At 48.3% G+C, this 20,003-nt stretch overlaps 1 long non-coding RNA gene across 1 annotated transcript in view; it reads left to right on the plus strand.

Moving 5' to 3' along the window:
• The window catches only part of LOC125975602 (uncharacterized), a 59,491-nt gene extending 42,179 nt beyond the window's left edge, over positions 1-17,312 (plus strand). Inside the window, exons 2-3 of the long non-coding RNA XR_011087550.1 lie at positions 8,545-8,651; positions 15,716-17,312. This is a non-coding gene — a long non-coding RNA (uncharacterized lncRNA). The remainder of the gene's footprint in view (positions 1-8,544; positions 8,652-15,715) is intronic.
• The last annotated feature ends 2,691 nt before the right edge of the window (positions 17,313-20,003 follow it).

A 20,003-nucleotide genomic window follows, 5' to 3' on the forward strand; every position in this document is an offset into this window, starting at 1 on the left:
TTTTAAAAGCGTGTCCCTTGAAAGGCTTACACAATTGGTTAGTGCGGCTAAACAAACAACATGTTTACTCGACCCGCTTCCAGCCAAACTATTTAAAGAATTATTTCAAATTTTAGGACCGTCCGTCTTAAATATAATTAAGCTGTCTCCTCTGGGATAGTGCCAACAGCCAAGATGGCGCCAGCCGAGGCGGCGCCATCTTGGTTGGCTGGCGCCATTTTGGCTTGCTGGCGCCATTTTGGATGGGGACATGTATGGGGCCTGTATTATAGCAGCCGGATGTTGGTGCACCTAATTTGACATTCAATAGTTAGTGGGGTCCATTCAATAGTTTGACTTTGCGGGGTCGTAGTCGTCTCCGAGACGAAAATCATTAGCTATAGCAGAGCGAGGCGGTGCCATCTTGGCTGGCTGGCGCCATTTTGGCTTGCTGGCGCCATCTTTGATGGGGACATGTCTGGGGCATGTATTATAGCAGCCGGATGTTGGTGTATCTAATTTGACATTCAATAGTTAGTGGGGTCCGTTCAATAGTTTGAGTTTGCGTTTTACTATTCCGTGTTGCTTCTGTTGTGTTTTGTAAAAAAGAAATATAATGGGTCAGTCTAACCTCTCGTCAGCGGAGTCAGATTTCCTAACAAACATTGATGAAATAGATTTGCAACCATCTTTGTGAAACGGTTACAAACCAAAGAAGTGATACATCTGAGCTAGATTTGCTATCAACCAATGCGTCTTGGGGTCAATGGGGGAGAAAAGCCGGGGTCGTATTTGTCTCCAGGAGTTGAGTCGAGTCGTTATTTATTGCCTCCGAGTTGTCTGTGTAATTTTTGTTGAAAAAAAGGCATCTGAAGGAGATAGGCAAGGTGTTGGTGCACCTAATTTGACATACAATAGCTTGTGGGGCGGCCGTAGCCGTCTCCGATAGTTGAGTCATTGGAGAGCCAGGAGAGCCAACATTTATTGGCTCTGAGTTGTCTATGTGTAATTTTGTTGAAAAAGGCATCTGAAGGAGAAAGGCTAGGTGTTGGTACACCTAATTTAACATACAATAGTTTGAGCTGAGGTCGTAGCCGTCTCCGAGAGTCGACTAGTTAAAGCGTCGTCAATATGCTGATGAAGTTATCTGAAAGAAAGTGACTAGGTGTTGGGAGCATTTAATTTTGGAGGGAGACAGATGAAGGCCTCTGAAGGCCTTATATTTCAGTATATTTAATGTGCCTCCAGCATGTTTTGTATGTTACCATTTGTTTAGATAGTTTTATGAATGTTGCCTAAGTTAAAAACATGTCCTGACTAAAAACACGTGATACACAGCGGAGTGGTTTGAGAGAGGGGTTGGACCTGCTGCGGCTATATTATGGCAGAGTGTCGAGCGGCTAGTTCACAGAAAAGAGCTAAGCTAAAGCTTTGGTCTTAAACTGCAAACCTGAAGCTCAAATCATGATAGTGGAAACACCGGTCAGTATTCATCTTTGCCGTAAAGGCCCTGATGGGTTGTTCGATGCGCCTAGGAAAAAAACGTGTATCTTAAGCGTATGCAACAGCCTCCTACAGAAAAACTTGAGCAAAACTGGTATCTAACATCAGAGACTCTGTGGGGATTTAAAAAAAATTATGAGGTCGGCGAGTTATCTTTCTTCATGAGAAACGAAGGGGGCTTTGGACCAGCCAACGAGTGTGAGGAAGCCAGCACGTATGGTTCGTTGAACTCAAATGACTGGGGTGTTTTAAATCATCTCCTACCCAAGGTTTTGACTGAATATCTCGATGAATACGGATTACAAGGTGAGCTGAAAATAACATGGGTTTTAAGAATTACAGCGAGCGGGAGATGTTTTTTCCATCTTAAAGTTTCTCCTCAAACTGTTGATAGAACAGAAGATGGAGAGCTAATTGATCTACTGTATCTGACGCTAGAAATGTTCAATAGCGAATGTGGAGTTTTTCAAACAATAGTGAATGTACCGCTTTCAGAATGGTATAAACGGATGCAAGCATATTACGGCACTCTTTCTATCTAGCCGTGTCTGGACAAACATCATCGGAGTGAAACGTAAATTGACTTTAGATTAACCCTTACTAAAAAAATAACTTTAAACTCCCTCCACTCTGCCCTCCTCACACCTCTTCAGTACACCCGTTCTTAGCCCCCCTACTTTTACCTAGTGTCACAGAAAGGTGGGGTTGTCGTCATTACCATACCTGTCTAAACTGTATAAGAGTGGGCTTACGGACCCAGCCTTCACAGCTACCACCAAGAGAGAGATCGCTCTACACATCAGAGAAGTTCTTCTTCGTCTGGCTCCAAAAAGACCCGCCAGACGACTTTTACCAAGTTTTCCACCTGTGGAGAACGGGCCAGGAGAAAAGCTTTCCAGAGGTGTGCAAACCATACCGCACTGTACGGTCACACTCTGGTCGACCCCTGACAACTCTGGCACAGAGCCAAACTTGGGCGACACAGCTTTCATCGCATCTCCACGACCAAACGCGCCGGCTGAGGGGTCGAGATCCGCCTTATCATCGGCTGCAGCGTGGTCAGCACCAGAGGGGTTTGACATCTTACCGACGCCCACAGCCGAACCGAGCGTCACGACGTCACAGACAGCTGAGGGGGTGAGTGCCCTCTTATGCTACAGCTACCATCACTGTGCTACGACGATCAGCGGTTCGACCGTCTCTTCAGAGGTTCGTCATCAACCTTTGAGGTGTTTGAGAGTCCTGCAACTCTTCCTGTGAGCCCAGGGTACGGTGGTGAGAGCTGCTTAGCAACCGGGATGGAGCAGCATGAACATTGGTCCTCGTCTCCTGCCATCGAGCCGTTTGACGGCGCATGCGCGCTATACCGTGAAAACGGTATGGACTTGCCACCATTAACGCTCGATAACGTTGCTCACATGCTCAATCCAGAGCCAGAGGTCATGGTAACCGGCGACTGGGATTTTGCGGGCTACATGGTCCGTCATACGTGTGTCTGACTTCATAAGACCAAGTCGGGTCGTTGTGATGCGTCTAGTGTGTTGGTGGAGTGCCCAGTGCATGTCACTTCTCACTGTCAACCCTCACCGCTGGCTAGCAGTATGCGAACGGGAGAGCCGAGTGCGTAAGTCTCTCCCTGCCAGTACATAGCCTCTCTAACAGCAAGCCCTATGTAGTGCCTCCACGCGGCGACACATGGTAACTGGGTACAACACGGACCCAGGCGAAACTACAAGGGACTCGGAGGAGGTCTGGCCCCTAGACGTGCGGCACGCAGGCCCACCGGTGTGTGGACACGCCCTGGTGCCCACGAACCAGCCCCCAACTATGGGTTAAATAGTACCACTGCCCAGTGGGCTCCTCGGGAGAGGAATGGGCTAAGGGAGTCAACCCCTACAGAAAATCAATTTCCCCTTGGGTTGGTGTCAGGAAGGGCATCCGACTGTAAAAACTTTTTTTTTTGCTCCAAAAATATTCTCAGTATGGCTAGACAAACACAGAAGAGGCGGGGTACAGCCTTAAGTACCCCGTGGGCATTTTCATCAGCCTACGACAAAAAGAATGATGGAAAAGGAGGCCAAACCGCAGGTGGATATGACGGCTCTTAGCCCGATGGACTGCGGGGAGGCCTGAACCGGAATAGAGAGGGGCAGGAGGCAGGTGTTAGGGTGGCTACATGGAACATCGGCAGCATGTCGCACCGATCCGGGGAGGTGGTTGAGGTTCTACATAGGAGAAGGGTGGATGTCTGCTGTGTCCAGGAGTCGAGATGGAAGGGTGGAAGTGCAAGGATGCTGGGTGCAATCGGCAGAAGGTACAAGTTCTTCTGGCAAGGCTGCAATGAAGGGACTGATGGTGTTGGAGTACTTATCGCTGAAAAGTGGATAGATCAAGTGCTAAGCATTAGCAGGGTAAATGAGCGGATCATCTTTGTGAAGTTGATCGTTGGGAAGCGCCTGACAAACGTAATTTCAATCTATGCCCCTCAAGTTGGCAGAAGTCAGGACGAGAAGGATGCGTTCTGGGACAAGGCCATCATGGTGCTGTCAGGGATCCCCCAGAATGAGGTCATAATTCTGGGAGGTGATCTGAATGGACACGTGGGGAGGGAGTCAGATGGCTTTGAAGGGGTACATGGGGGACAAGGGTACGGCATGCGGAACGCAGAAGGAGAGAGGATCCTAGAGTTCGGCGACGCACTGGAGCTGGTGCTGTGCAACACGCTTTTCAAGAAGGATGAAGCCAAATTAGTAACATGCAGTTCAGGTGGCTACAAGAGCACAATAGATTACATCATGGTCAGAAAGGAGGACCACATCCTGGTCAGGGATGCCAAGGCAATCCCCGGAGAAGAGTGTGTGTCTCAGCATCGCCTAGTCATTGGAGACCTAACTCTGCGAATCAAGAAGGTGGGGGCTAAGAAGCAACCTCCCAAGTTGAAGGTGTGGAAGCTACATAGCGCAGGGAGTAAAAATGAGTTTAGGGAGAAGATTGAGCATATAGCAGAAGAAGTGGAGGAGATGATGGAGTCGGGTGGTGTGGATGGCAAGTGGCAGGCAATGAAGAAGGCTCTGCTTGAAGCTACAGAGGAGGTGTGCGGATGGTCAAAAGGTAAAGCAAGACAAAGAGAGACATGGTGGTGAAATGACAGCGTCGAAAGAGCGGTGAATGAGAAGAGGAGGTGCCATAAAGTATGGAAGAAATCTAAAAGGGAGGCAGACCGAGCGCGGTATGTAGAGGCAAGGAGGGCGTCACGGACAGCAGTGTGGGAGGCCCAAGAGACCAAGAGGAAAGAATTTGCAAGTGAACTGGAGAGTGAGAGAGGACGAAAGAGCTTCTTCAAGATAGCAAAGCAAATGGTTAAGGAGAGGCGTGATGTCACCGGTGCAAACTATGTAAAGGATGAGGATGGCAAAATTGTGACAGACAACAGAGGAGTGAAGGAAGTATGGCGAAGGTACATGGAGAAGCTGGTGAATTTGGAGAATGACTGGGATGGAGAGGTGGGATGCGACGAAGTGGAGGGTGAATGTGGCCAGATCACGCGAACAGAAGTGGGGAAAGCCATGAAGGCCATGAAGGATGGAAAGGCAGCTGGACCATCTGGAGTGGTGGCAGAGATGCTAAAGGCAGCGGGAGACGTCGGTGTGCAGTGGATGACTGACCTGTGTAACAGTGTCATCGCTGAGGGGCACATTCCGGAGGACTGGACAAGAAGCGTTCTGGTGCCGCTATTCAAAGGGAAGGGGGACCCACTTGCATGCGGGTCATACAGGGCCATAAAGCTGCTGGAGCATGGAATGAAGTTGTTAGAGAGGGTGTTGGATAGGAGGGTGAGGTCACGGGTAGAGGTGGACAAGATGCAGTATGGCTTCATGCCTGGTAAAGGTACAACAGACACAATTTTTGTCATCCGACAGATGCAGGAGAAACACCAGGAGAAGAGGAAGACTTCGCTTTTGTTGACCTGGAAAAAGCATTCGACAGGGTTCCAAGGGAGGTGGTGAGATGGGCCCTAAGGAAGTCGGGCGTGGAAGAGGGACTGGTTAAGGCTGTGATGACTCTCTACTGCAGAGCATGCACAGCTGTTAGAACAGGAGTTGGCGACAGTAATGGGTTTGAAGTAAGGGTAGGGGTGCACCAGGGATCGGTGCTCAGCCTATTATTGTTTGCTATCGTGATGGATGTGGTATCGAGGGAAGTGAGGGGTGGACTACCATGGGAGCTCCTCTCCGCGGGTGACCTGGTATTGATGGCTCACAGTCGAGAAAACCTAGCTAGGAAGCTAGCAGCCTGGAAGACCTGCCTGGAAGTGAAAGGAATGAAGGTGAATGCGGCAAAATCAAAGGTTGGTGGTGCTGGCCTGGGAGTGGTACCACAGTCAGGAGCATGGCCATGTGGAGTTTGCGGGAAGGGGGTGCAAGCTAACTCTATCCGGTGCAAGGGTTGTCAGAGATGGGTACACTGGAGATGCAGCGGAGTAAAAGGCAGCCTACTAGCTGCAAGTGAGACCTTCAAATGCAAGCGGTGCAGGGGAGAAGTCGCCCAAGCAGACCCGGCTGAGCAGGAGGGGCTCGTAGTAGATGGGGAGATGTACGAGGTGGTGGACAGCTTCTGCTACCTTGTAGACATGCTTAACGCTGATGGGGGGGTGGACCTAGCAGTGACCACAAGGGTGCGAAGCGGGTGGAAGAAATTCAGGGAACTCATGCCCTTCTTAACATCTAAGGCCCCATCCCTGAAGATGAGAGGCCAAGTGTACTCAGCTTGTGTCAGAAGTAGTATGACGTACGGAAGTGAGGCATGAGCCCTGAAAACAGAACACGAAGAAAAACTAAACAGAGCAGAAATGAGGATGATCAGATGGATGTGTGGTGTGTCAATGAGGGAGAAAAAAAAACCCAGTGCAGAGCTGAGAAAGAAGATGGGAGTGGAGGCCATAGTGGATGTGGTGAGGAGAGGCAGACTGCGATAGTACGGACATGTAGTGAGGAAGGACGAGAACGACTGGGTGAAGAAAGTTATGTCGTATAACGTAGAGGGAACAAGACCCAGTGGCCGACCTAAAAACACCTGGCAGACGACCGTGTCAGCCGACATGAAGGCACTCAGCATCAGCCACGAGATGGCCATGGACCGTTCCGGGTGGAAGAAAGACATATCAAGAACCCAGTCCAACCCAGCGGCGCCTGGAAAACAGACTTTAAACCGATGATGATGATGATGACATGGATCTGGCCGCGGGGGCGGATGACACTATCGTAGAAGGCTACCCGAATCTCGTTGTCGACTATCCCTCACCGACCGCTGAGGACAACATTTTGATGCAGGACTCCCTGCTGATTGACATGGACCTTGAACTAATACCGCTGCTGACATCAACGCCTGCGAGAGTCGACGCTGATCAAGATGAATACGCTATGAAGGTAGAGTCCCTATCGTGGCTAGTGGTGGAAGATTACATACGTGTAAAACTAATGGTCATTCATCTTTTGTACGATGCACTAATTAAACATGCAAAAATGACATGTGACGGGTGTACCCTTGACGACCTTAGCCAGTTGCATCACACATGCCTGTTTATTGAGGACCGCTGCTTTTATTTTTATGCAAATTATTAAACAGTAACGGCTGAGTTGTGCAATGCTAACTTCCTCCACACTTTATCGACCATGCTTTTCTATTTTAAGACATCCGCCTCTCTTAAAAACATCCGCAACATGGCTGCTGCCATTTTGTACGTACTCGCTCACGAATGCAAGGTCGTTGCTCGTCTCAGGTCTATCAAACAAGAATTTAGTGACATTGTGGTGTTGAGCAACATTGAAATCGATCTATTATTTAGAACTTTTGAAAAGAAACAATGGGAAATATTGTGAGAAAAATGTGGGCCCAAATTGGTGTCAGCCAATTGGCGACTGTTCTAACACTGATTATAGACTGTATTAAATACCATTTGCCAATCGATATAACTGGGGAGCTAAAGAGATTTAAAACCCTAATTGAGTCTAAAGTAGCACCGTCTGCGTTATATTCACTGATGCGTTATGTTAAATCTTAGGAGCTGTAGAAAAACATTATTTTTTTTGCCATGTTTAATTTCTTTTTTACCATCTTTTTTATTTTTATTTTTACTGCTGTGTGTTTTACACTGATTTTTTCTACTCATTAGTAATGTTTTTAATGTGTATCTTGTTTTTTTCTACTCAGTAGTGTTTTTAAGAACTAGCTCATACCTGTATGGTTCATTAATAGCGCCACACTCCGATATGCACCAGACCACATCTAACAATGGGTGGGGCGAGATGTCTTGAAAAGCTCGATTGTAATGCTAAAAATCCAGCTAGTTTTGGGGGAGAGGCACGCTTACGCAGAGCAGCATATTTTTTAAGGTTGTGTTAAACTTATAATCATATTAATATCTAGTATTGGAGTGCTCGTGTGGATTGGTGGGTGGCGAAGAATGTGCAGGCAAACTGCATGAACTTGTTTTCTTCGAAGTGTTGTGGAATAGGCCCAGACAGGGAGTACCGGACGAGAACACCTCAAGGTCGGTGAGAAACGAGACCAACAGCTATGTGTTGTCGACTATGTGGTCGGGCTTCGCGGGGAAAACCCAACCGCCAGACCTCAGCAACACCTAGACGGGGAGGAGATAGCGATCGACCAATCATGTCAATATTTTGCATGTTTTAATATTCATATTGTGTTTCTTCAAAACTGGGCAACCCGGAAGTATGTGTCGTCTTTTGGTGGTCACAAAAACGCACGAGTTTTAGTGTGAGGGACCCGGGACCCAGGCCTGTATTAGTGCGCTTTGTCAGGAATAAACAATTGGTAAATTTGGTCTGATTGATCTACTGGTCTTCTCTTTGACAGAACGAACTCGCAAAATTGTTAGGTGCGCCAGTGTGTGGATTAGGACATAGTAATTTATGTGTTAAGTGTTGATCGCAATTTGGAGTCAGATCAATAACTAAAATCCGTAACCTAACAATTTCTTGGTGACCGCGGACGTGATGTCAGAGAAGGGTATTTGACAAACTTGTGGTTTTCATCCAGGACACCGGACAGTGTCAGGGACACTGTCTCCCGGTCGGCGAACCGTTTGGAATAAGCGCACAACGTTGAGCTGGTACGACGTCTCCTCAACCCTGAGCTCATCACCGGTAAGGTAAGCAGAATACCTGTTACTATAAGTCGAAATTCTGCAAATTGAAAGAGGAAATTTAAGAGGAGACTGTCGTTCAGATCAAATAAGGTGTGCATGAAGTTAAGATACATACGGTGAATAAGTTTGGAACTTACGTGTGTAACGTGTACGGTAAAGTCAGGGACTTACGCGTACTAAGGATAGGTTAGGGACCTAGTGCTTCGTCATGGTGGACAAAAGTGCGGTGACGATCGTACTTAGATAACTGGGGTTTTTTAGAGATCCCCGAGGGGAAGTGAGGCCTCCTCAAAAAATATCCGGTGGTAACAGTTCCTCCTGTGAGTGATCAGACCGCTAAAATATTCAAAATGAACAACCAAATTGGGGGGAGTTTGTGCGATGAGGGGAGTTTGTGTGATGAGAGCAGTGTGTGTGCTGAGAGGAATGAGTGGAGTGAGATTGAAAGAATGTATGCTGATGTGGAAGCGCAAATTGTGAGTGGCATTGACCGAAAAAGAGTGGCAAAGGAGCGAATGAGACACCGAAAAGTCTTCGCGAAATTGGAAGCCGACAAATTGTTTAGGGGCTTCCCAACAGCTTGGGACATGGAACGCCTGGCACGGCAGTTGCAGCAAAAAGAGAGTGTGGTGCTGAAAGGAAAGCTCGCCTTAGAGGACGAGAAAAAAGGCGCCGGCTGGCGTAACCGTAAGGTGCTCGAGAAGCACATTAGGGAGAAGGAGGAAGAGCGACGCTCCTTGCACAATTTTGCGACAGCTGCAACAGCTTTGTTTGCCACTCAGAAGAAACCGCCCGTAGAAAGTGTTGTTAATGTGAGAAAAGCAGAGGAGGTAGAGAAAGCGGTGAAAATAGACGAGGAAAGAAATGAATACAAGGGCATTTATCCATCTTTGCATGATGTGACACACATAGCTCACTCCGAGTGCCCCCACACTCAGAGTGAGCTATGTTGGAACGCCGCCGTACGGCGACCCCGGAGTAATGGCTCCGGTGGTGACGTTGGGTGGCAGGATGGTAGTGGATGTCGAGGGCGAAGACGAAAGGGCGGGTCAGAGTATTGTACAGTTGATTGAACAAGCAGTAAATAAAGAGAGGCAACGGGCCCGGGAGGGGGACACATCCCGCGTGGACACCTCCACCCCCGGTCCGAGCCCTCAACCGTCCAATGTGACGAAAGGAGAAAGCTGGCATAGACTTACTGCCGAGAATGAGGAGCTAAAAAAGAAAGTTGATCAAGCCAATGAGCAGCGTAGACAGGAAGCGCAGATGTTAAAATGGGCAACGGAGAGAATGAGACGAGAAGACACGAAGAGCGAGCGAAGACAGCAAGAGCGTCCACAGTGGGAAAGCAGCGAGGGTGAGGAAGAAGATGACGTTGTGATGCAACAGAGAAAAATGTTGGAGTACGCGAATCAGGACAGTAGAAAGAAGTGCAGACAAGGAGAGAGAGAGACACGGAGAAAATATAATTTGCGGAGTGGTCAGGGACAGATGACACAGGTCGAGGTGCAGAAAAATGAATTGATGTGTCCGGTGGTGACCACATCGGGCGGTCAGCACTACGAGCCCATGGTGCTCCGTGATGTGACCGCGATGATGGAAAAGATGCCCCCACTTCACAGAGGAGGCAAGGTGTGGCTAAACAAATTTTTGGCTCTGATGAGTGGGCAGAGCTGTACACTCGGTGACATGCGCCAGATGTTGGCAGGAGCATGCTCCCTAGTGCAATTGCAGGCGAGGAAGCAGCAGGCACAGCGAGACTGGGGAGGGAGGTGCCCTTGCCACAAGTAGCAGCGCCCCTGTTTGAAAACATCAAATTGACTTTCCCACAACCCACCGATCTGGCCCCCACTATGTTTCCTTATGATGTGAAAATGTCACCTGCACAACATTATGTAACATGTGTGGAGAGTTGGAACGAAACCACAGGTCGCCATCCGGCTCTCACGCACGAGGCAGAGGTGCTCTTCCGAACGGCGCTGGTGGATGGACTTCCGCCAGATGTGAAGAAGCAGCTAATGTCAGATCCTGACATTCTGGTTTGTGCCGAAGAACGATTTAAACGTCATCTTTTGCATCACTGCAGAATGTTCACTGAGTCACAAGCTAAAGTTGAAAACGAGACAGACGCATTATGTAAACAGTTGTTGAAATTACAGTTGGCAAAATGCATGATGAAGTTAAACAGTCTAAATCACAGAAAAAGGAAATGCAAATGTCACAGGCTCCTCAGGTGGTGGGGCGCGGAAAGGGCCAGTTCCGGGGCGGATACAGAGGCCGGGGAGGGAGTGCACCTGCTTACCCGGGGAGGGCAGCATACAAACCCCATTCACCCAACGCACGTTTCATCTGCGGCGAAACCAATCACTGGGCAAAATGCCCACAGTATCGACTGCGCGGAGCCACCCGCCCAGCCGGAGGCCCGCCATACCAACCCGGGGTGTCGATGCAACAGGCAGGAACAGCTCCATCCGGTGGACAGCCCTGGCAACAGCCACAAACGCACGGAGGTCAGTACTACCAACATGATGATCTCTGGTGTGGACAATTTGAATAGGGCTGCCCGGGGAGCCAGGAAAGCAGTGGCCCGGCGGAGCCAATGCTTCATGTGACAGTGGAAGGAAAACCTGTGAAGATGCTGGTGGACACAGGAGCAACTTATTCATCAATAAACACTGCCCTTCCTGTATCCTCACTGTCAAAGAAAACAACAACTTTAGTCGGCTTCTCGGGACAACCACGTACTCTGCCTTTTACCAAACCACTTGAAACTGTGATCACCCGGACAGGGTGTAGACTGTGGCACAAATACATCCATTCCACAGACACTCCGATCAATTTGATGGGAAGGGACTTGCTGTCAGCCGTTGAAGCCAGAATTCTGTGTGGGCCAGAGGGAGTGATTATTCAATTTCCAGATGGCGTCAGCATCCAGTGCTCACAACAGCTACAACAACATGGTCAGTGGCTGATGGCGCCCCTACCGGCAGAAGCAGAAACTGCAACCATCTACTGGGCCAGGCTGGAGCCAGAGACCCCTGCTGGTGGCGGTGTGTTCTCGACCTACCTACTGTGGAAGCCCTGGATCTGCTCACTGGCGCCATACCACCCACTTGTTGATCCTTTGCATTGCACTCTATATTATGACCGAAAAAGTGATGATGTATATCGGGATTTGTTTAAAGAAATTGAAGGGCACATGTGGGATTTAACTTCATCATGCATTTTGATTGGTAAAGACGGGGTCGCAGCGGCAACTGAATTGACTTATGAACAAATGCAGTGGTTCAAAATGACATAGAAAGGGGTGCCACACATTTCGTTGGCTCTTGCCCCAGGACACGAGGCCAGACAATTGGGCTCAATGGTCAAGCAGTTGTTGCAACAGACCGATTGGCGGAAAACTCACATTCCTAATTTGTACTGGTCTGAATCTCAGAATGCATACCAAATTAAACAACCCATGGCAGACACAGGATTGCTGGAGATGATGTTGGTGTCCCGCACAGACGGTAGGGAGTTAACTGATCATGAGGACGCTGAAGTAATGCTGGCGGGCTTGCCCGACACACTGTGGTCCCAGGGTCCATTTGATGTCGGGTTTTGTCACTCGGTGGCCCCTATTGATCTCCAAATGGATGAGACGCAGCCTATCAAACGGCCTCAATATCGTTGGCTGAAAGAGCCGGACCAAGGCATGGAAGACACTCTGTGTGGCCTCTGGGACGCAGGGGTGTTGGAAGTGTCGTGTTCCGAATGGAATACCCCGCTGAGGCCAGTGCAGAAAGCAGATGGGAAAACATGGCGCATGGCACATGATCTGAGAGCAGTAAATGATGTCACTCCTGTTCTTCCTGTGCCGGACCCGCACCGGATCCTAGCGTCATTGAACCCTGCCTACCAGTGGTTCACAGTGATTGATTTGGCCAATGCCTTCTTCTGCCTTCCGCTTTCCCCCTCAGTGCGGCACGTGTTCGCATTCACCTACAATGGAGTGAAACTGCAATACACTCGCATGCCGCAGGGATTCAAAAACTCGCCATGTTTGTTCAGGTCCTCAAGGAACTCCTTGAACCATGTCAAATGCACTTTGTTGTTGCAGTATGTTGATGATTTGTTGATTGCAGCGAAAGACGAGCAGGCATGTCTTGCAGGAACAAAGAAAGTGTTGTTGTGGTTAGGAGAGAAAGGGTTCAAGGTGTCAAGGAAGAAACTGCAATGCTGTCGCCAACAGGTCACTTTTCTAGGTCGAGTGTTGACCCCTAGTGGCCTCGCCATGTCGCCTGAGCATAGAAACTCCATTCTCCGTCATCCATGGCCCGCCACTGTCCAGGAGATGCTATCATTCCTGGGGTTATGCGGCTATAGCAGACACTACATACCCTGCTTTGCCGACAAAACCGGTGTCCTCCGAGCCCTGATCCGCGAACAGGGGGCCAGGAATCTCAAGGCCTGCCTGGTTTGGACACCGGAGGCTGCCGAGGTCTTTGTGTCACTGGTGCAAGAGCTGGCCTCTGCTGCGGCTTTGGCCACTCCTGATTACACCCTGCCCTTCCATTTAGATGTCTCCATTTCAGGAAAAGTTGTGAATGGAGCTCTGTACCAGAAAATGCAGCATGGACGTGCAGTGCTGATGTATTGCAGCGTCTCCTTGGACAACATTGAGCAACGACAACCCGACTGTTCCAGATATGCTGCTGGCCTGGCAAAGATCTTACTCAAAACAGCCCACACGGTCATGGGACATCCCATCTATGTGTTAACTGATCATGCGGTATCCTCATTTGTCGCGTCAGCGGCATTCACGTTGACTCCGCTGCGACAAACACGGTTGTTGAAAATATTGACTGCTCCAAATGTCAACTATGTCCATTCTGGAGTGAACATGGCCGATCAATTGTTGGTGGGTCCACGTGAGTGTGCATTAAAGGTCCAGACAGTGACAAAAGTCCGACCTGACCTCTATTCCACTCCGCTCGGGCACGGTCGGGTGGTGTTCACAGATGGCTGCTGTTGGAGAGACAAAGAGGGCTCCCTCCATGCGGCCGCGGTCGAGTGGAGGGATGGTTCCTTCCAGCCTCTTAAAGTGATGAAGCTCACCACCCGCCCATCAGCCCAGGCGGCAGAAGTCTTTGCCTTGGTGTTAGCCTTACGGCAGTGTAAGGGGGAAGCCGTGACCATCTATTCTGACTTTGCCTATGCGGTGTCGGCGGCCTTAATCGATCTGGTAGGGTGGCTACAGAACGGGTTCACAACGGCCAGAGGCCCGGAGATTGCACACAAGGACTTGATGTTGCAGCTGTTTGAGGCGTTGAAATACCCAAGCGAGGTGGCCGTTGTCAAAGTGCCTGGTCACTCCAAAGCTGACACCCTAGTGGCCAGGGGAAACCAAGCGGCTGATGAATTGGCCAAACAGACGGCCGGGTACGGCGGGGCAGCGGACATGATGGTGTCCCGCGGTCCAGTGATTGTGGACGGGGAACACCCCGACTCCTGTTTGCCTCTGTCGCTCTCACATGCCGATCTGTGTGCCGCACAGGATGCCACGTCCCCGGAACAAAAATCAGTCTGGCTGACAGCAAAGGCTGTCAAACGATCAGATGGCTTGTGGGTAGGACCCAAAGGCCAGCCCGCTCTTCCGGAAGGAAGGCTAATGGCACACACACCTTCCCATGTGGGCCACCATGCCATGATGATCCATCTCCGGAGTTGGTGGCATCAAGACTCTAGGACGTGGTCTGGAAATTCGTTGCGGATTGTAAATCCTGCCAGACGTTCAATGCACGCCCTTCGTTGTAAACGGGCAGATTAGAGGACAAGATTATCGGGATTATGATTGGTATTTGACCAACGAAGGCGGCTCGGTGGCGCACTGGGTAGCACGTCCGCCTCACAGTTAGGAAGGTGCGGGTTCGATTCCACCTCCGGCCCTCCCTGTGCGGAGTTTGCATGTTCTCCCCGAGCCCGCGTGGGTTTTCTCCGGGCACTCCGGTTTCCTCCCACATCCCAAAAAAAACATGCTTGGTAGGCCGATTGATCACTCCAAAATTGTCCCTAGGTGTGAGTGCGAGTGCGAATGGTTGTTTGTCTCTGTGTGCCCTGCGATTGGCTGGCAACCGGTTCAGGGTGTCCCCCGCCTACTGCCCAATGACGGCTGGGATAGGCTCCAGCACGCCCGCGACCCCCGTGGGGACTAAGCGGTTCAGAAAATGGATGGATTTGACCAACGAGTTGGTAAACAGGGGTTGGAAAAATTTGGTATGGGACACCAAAGATTGGTATAAGTCATGGGGGACTAGTGTTCAAGCGAAACATCAGCAATTGATAAAAAGGGAAAAAACGCAGACAGGCATCACCTTGTGGGTTAATACTTCGCACGATTTACATTTGGGAAGCCGCACAGTAGGATGCTGTGGTTTCCAGTTAAACATATATATGTATGGATACCCGTATTGGCAGGTGTTCCTATGTCAAGGTGAGGATGCCAAACAAGAATTATCCTTGAGTCCCTCGACAAACCCTCGAATCCTCGCGAAAGCAGTCAGGAGCGTAGATGATTGGTTTAGGATCACCACGGGAGTCACTGCTATAAATAATAATTGGCTTTTGATGGCAGAACAAGCTGCTAATACTACTGGTGAAGATTGTGTGGTCTGTCTTAAGGCAAGAGTAGTGTTAAAAGTCGTACCAGCGGCAGTAGAATCATCTTGTATCTTACAGGTGTTGACCCAGCCCAGTACTAGTGGTAATTGTTTAATTTATGATGATATTTTCCCAGTCATAGGCTTGGAAAAAAGAAAGCCCATTTTTGACAACCATGTGACTCAACAAAATATGACATGTTTAAAGTTAAAGGGAACCGGCATAAGTATTGGGACAATAGATCCCACATGGTGCAAAGTCAATTTGTCACTGAATGTAACCTCTCCTCTCTCTCGTGCAGACATCTGGTTGTGGTGTGGTGATGACAAATTATATGATCGCTTGCCGAAGAATGCATCAGGTATCTGTGCCCTCGTGTCTTTGATAATGCCTGTGGTGGTTGTCCCCATTGAAATACAGAATCTCAATTGGGACCTGGAGTCCCCACTGGCGGAGCTCCTGAAGCGAGCCAAAAGAGACGTTTTGCCCCCGTGGTTGAGCGACGACGATCCAACATATATTGACGCTATAGGAGTGCCCCGGGGTGTACCAGATGAGTATAAACTTGTTAATCAAGTGGCCTCGGGATTCAAAAGTATCTTCCTATGGATCACCCAGTGGCCTAGTAGTAGAGTGTCCGCCCTGAGACTGGAAGGTTGTGGGTTCAAACCCCGGCCGGGTCATACCAAAGACTATAAAAATGGGACCCATTGCCTCCCTGCTTGGCACTCAGCATTAAGGGTTGGAATTGGGGTGTTAGATCACCAAATGATTCCCGAGCGCGGCACCGCTGCTGCTCACTGCTCCCCTCTCCCCCAGGGGATGGATCAAAATCACATGGGGATGGGTTAAATGCAGAGGACAAATTTCACCACACCCAGATGTGTGTGTGACGATGATCATTGGGACTTTAACTTTAACCCCCAATAAAAATGTAGACCGTATTAATTACGTTCATTACAATGTCCAACGACTGGGTAATTATACAGCTGAATCATTCGCCGCAGTTCATGAACAATTGGCTGCAACGTCGTTAATGGCGTTCCAAAATAGAATTGCGTTGGACATGCTATTGACAAAGGAACATGGTGTATCTGGAATGTTTGGTGATGCATGTTGTACTTTCATCCCAAACAACACGGCACCAGGGGGCCGACTGACCAGGGCGTTGGAAGGACTAAGGACACTGAACAAAAAAATGAAAGATCATTCAGGTGTACACACCGATATTTGGTCTGATTGGATGAAAACGTTCGGAAACTGGAAAGGGCTCATCATGTCTGTGCTTGTTGCTGTGGCTATTTTTACTACAATTATGATGTTATGCGGTTGTTGTTGTATTCCATGTATTAGATCACTCACTGTCCGGTTGATCGAGAAAACCGTTGGCCCGTTGCCACCGATGGGGCAATATACCCCAGTGACTCAACATGAGCTGCGGGGGGAAGGAAGGATCGACAGCGCGCTGGTAGCTGTTTGCTAGGGTAACGGGTGATGACCTCATAAATGAGGTCATGAGAGGAAATAAAGGGAAATGTGCTTTCGGGAGTTTGCAAACATGTTTTTTAAGGTTGTGTTAAACTTATAATCATATTAATATCTAGTATTGGAGTGCTCGTGTGGATTGGTGGGTGGCGAAGAATGTGCAGGCAAACTGCATGAGCTTGTTTTCTTCGAAGTGTTGTGTATAGGCCCAGACAGGGAGTACCGGACGAGAACACCTCAAGGTCGGTGAGAAACGAGAACAACAGCACGTCTATGTGGTCGGGCTTCGCGGGGAAAACCCAACCGCCAGACCTCAGCAACACCTAGACGGGGAGGAGATGGCCATCGACCAATCATCTCACAATATTTTGCATGCTTTAATATTCATATTGTGTTTCTTCAAAACCGGGCAACCCGGAAGAATGTGTCGTCTTTTGGTGGTCACAAAAACGCACGAGTTTTAGTGTGAGGGACCCGGGACCCAGGCCTGTATTAGTGCGCTTTGTCAGGAATAAACAATTGGTAAATTTGGTCTGATTGATCTACTGGTCTTCTTTTGACAGAACGAACTCGCAAAATTGTTAGGTGCGCCAGTGTGTGGATTAGGACATAGCAATTTATGTGTTGTGTTGATCGCAGTTTGGAGTCAGATCAATAATTAAAATCCGTAACCTAACAAGTTATAGTGGTTTCCATAAATAAGTGTTGATAACGAGCTGGACCAATTATCAACATCTCAGTTTTATCTGGGTTAAGACGAAGGAAGTTGAGAGACATCCATTGCTTGATCTCCGCAAGGCACGCCTCAAGATTACAACAGTCCCGCGGATCTGTCATCGATAACGGCATATATAATCGGGTGTCATCCGCGTAACATTGAAAACTAATATTATATTTACGTATTATGTCCCCAAGCGGAATCATATACCGTATTTTCCGGACTATAAGTCGCTACGGAGCATAAGTCGCACCAGCCATAAAATGCCCCAAAAAGTGAAAAAAAAACATATACAAGTCGCTCCGGAGTATAAGTCGATTTTGGGGGGCAATTTACTCGACAAAATCCCACACCAAAAACATGAACGAGCAACAACAGGCTAAACCAGGGGTGGGCAAACTTTTTGACTAGCGGGCAGAATTTGGTTCTAAATTTAGACTGGGGGGCCGAGCCAGGAGCAGATGGATGTAGTGTTTGTGTGAAGTAATAGAAATTACATGTAAAGGTCATTGCATAAAAGGTTTGTACTTTTAGTAGGTAGTAAAGCATGGATATTTCAAAAAAAGCTTTTTGAAAACAAATGCATTTATTAACAGCATTAAAAAAAATATTTTACCAAAAAACTACTATCAGTGATTCTCATTATTTACGACACTGTTATTATGAATAATAGTTTCCATCACTTCAGCGCCTGCAGGTCAGAGTTATGAAATATGTTTATCTAATGAGGCGAAATCACATCAAACGGCAAACATTCTGACCAAATACATCATCTTGAAGAATCAGTGAAAGAATACATCTAAATAAAGTAATAAAGAAATCAATAGTATTGTTGGTCTCCCGTTTTTGCAAGTGCATCGTGGTCTGGAGTAAAATGTGTTGTGGTAATACTTAGGATAGAGCCGAGGTGTCGGTCCGTTAACCTAGATCTGTGACGGGCTTTGATGACGTTCATGTGGCTGAACGTCTTGCTCACACACGTAGGTCGAGCCAAATTGTCTACTCTTTTTGACAATTAGACAGAACGGGTTAAACACTCGACACTCAGTGTCCACCTTTCTTTTTCCACTCATTTTAATGGAAGGATTCCACGGGAAGGTTTGTGGGTGGCATTAGCGTAAAACTGTATCTGAAAGTTCAGTGCGCCAATTACGAGAATGTTGACGTCACAGCCCACACTCGAAATTCGCCACTGATGGAAATACAGTGCGGAGTGCGCCGGGTCCGTACTACTTAGTACGTACACGCACTTCCGGGAGTAAAGGCGCAGGCGGGCGCTTCCCCATCTATTGGGGAAACATAGTAATTGCAGGGAAAATGACCCAAAAACAAAGTTTGATAATACAATTTATTCAGGTTTGGCGGGCCGGATTAAACGGCCCCGTGGGCCGGTTGTGGCCCGCGGGCCGTAGTTTGCCCACATCTGGGCTAAACGATAGGTATGCTAACGTGACAAACACAAACAAAGAGCTGAGAATGGGCCTGACGTAACATATAGAGTGATTAAGGACAACTATTACATCAATAACATGTTTATAAAACCATCAGTGTCACTCCAATTCATTAAATCCATCGATAGTTCGATACGATAGCAACAGGCTAAACGATAGGTATGCTAACGTGACAAACACAAACGAGGAGCTGAGAACGGGCCTGACGTAACAGAGTGATTTAGGACAACTATTACATAAATAACATGTTTATGAAACCATCGGTGTCACTCCAATTCATTAAATCCATCGATCGTTCGATACGATAGTAACAGGCTAAACGATAGGTATGCTAACGTGACAAACACAAACAAAGGGCTGAGAATGGGCCTGACGTAACAGAGTTTAAAGAAAACGATTACATGAATAACGCGTTTATAAAATCATCGGTGTCACTCCAATTCATTAAATCCATCAATCGTTCTTTGTCAACAATGGGTGCGGGCGGCTGAGGGCGCTTGCACTTCAAAATATTCCACAGGCCCATATAACGATAGATAAACTATATTTCAAATAACTATAATACAAGCAATAATATTATCAAACCATCCGTGCACTTTAAATCCATTAAATCCATCGATCAAATTCCTCGTCCTTTGTCAACATCGCCGCGCGTGCGCCCTGACGTCAGCCTCGTCTTTATTACACAAATCTAGTATATAACTATATTGTAGTGTTAACAAAGTACAAGGATAGACGTGGGTTTGGTTAACGGCTCTTTAGTCAACAAAACGAACTTCCAAGCGTGTGGCGGCGTGGACTTCCAGACACGAGAGCTCCATGGCATAGGACCGGGCATGCGTAATGGCCATGTCCGACCCCCATGCACCGTTCGCGGATAGCCACTCGGACTAGCGCCGGCCCCCGACTCAGTAGAGTAGGACCGGGCGTGCGTAAAAGCCATAATAGTTTTTCAAACCTTCTATGTCACTCCAAATCCTTAATTCCTTCAAACTCTTTCTGCTGCTCGATTACTGTTTTCAGCTGCATATTTTACAACTTAAAGTTTGTAACC

This window comes from Syngnathus scovelli, chromosome 10, assembly GCF_024217435.2.
Source record: "Syngnathus scovelli strain Florida chromosome 10, RoL_Ssco_1.2, whole genome shotgun sequence".
In the NCBI taxonomy this organism is placed as follows: domain Eukaryota; kingdom Metazoa; phylum Chordata; class Actinopteri; order Syngnathiformes; family Syngnathidae; genus Syngnathus; species Syngnathus scovelli.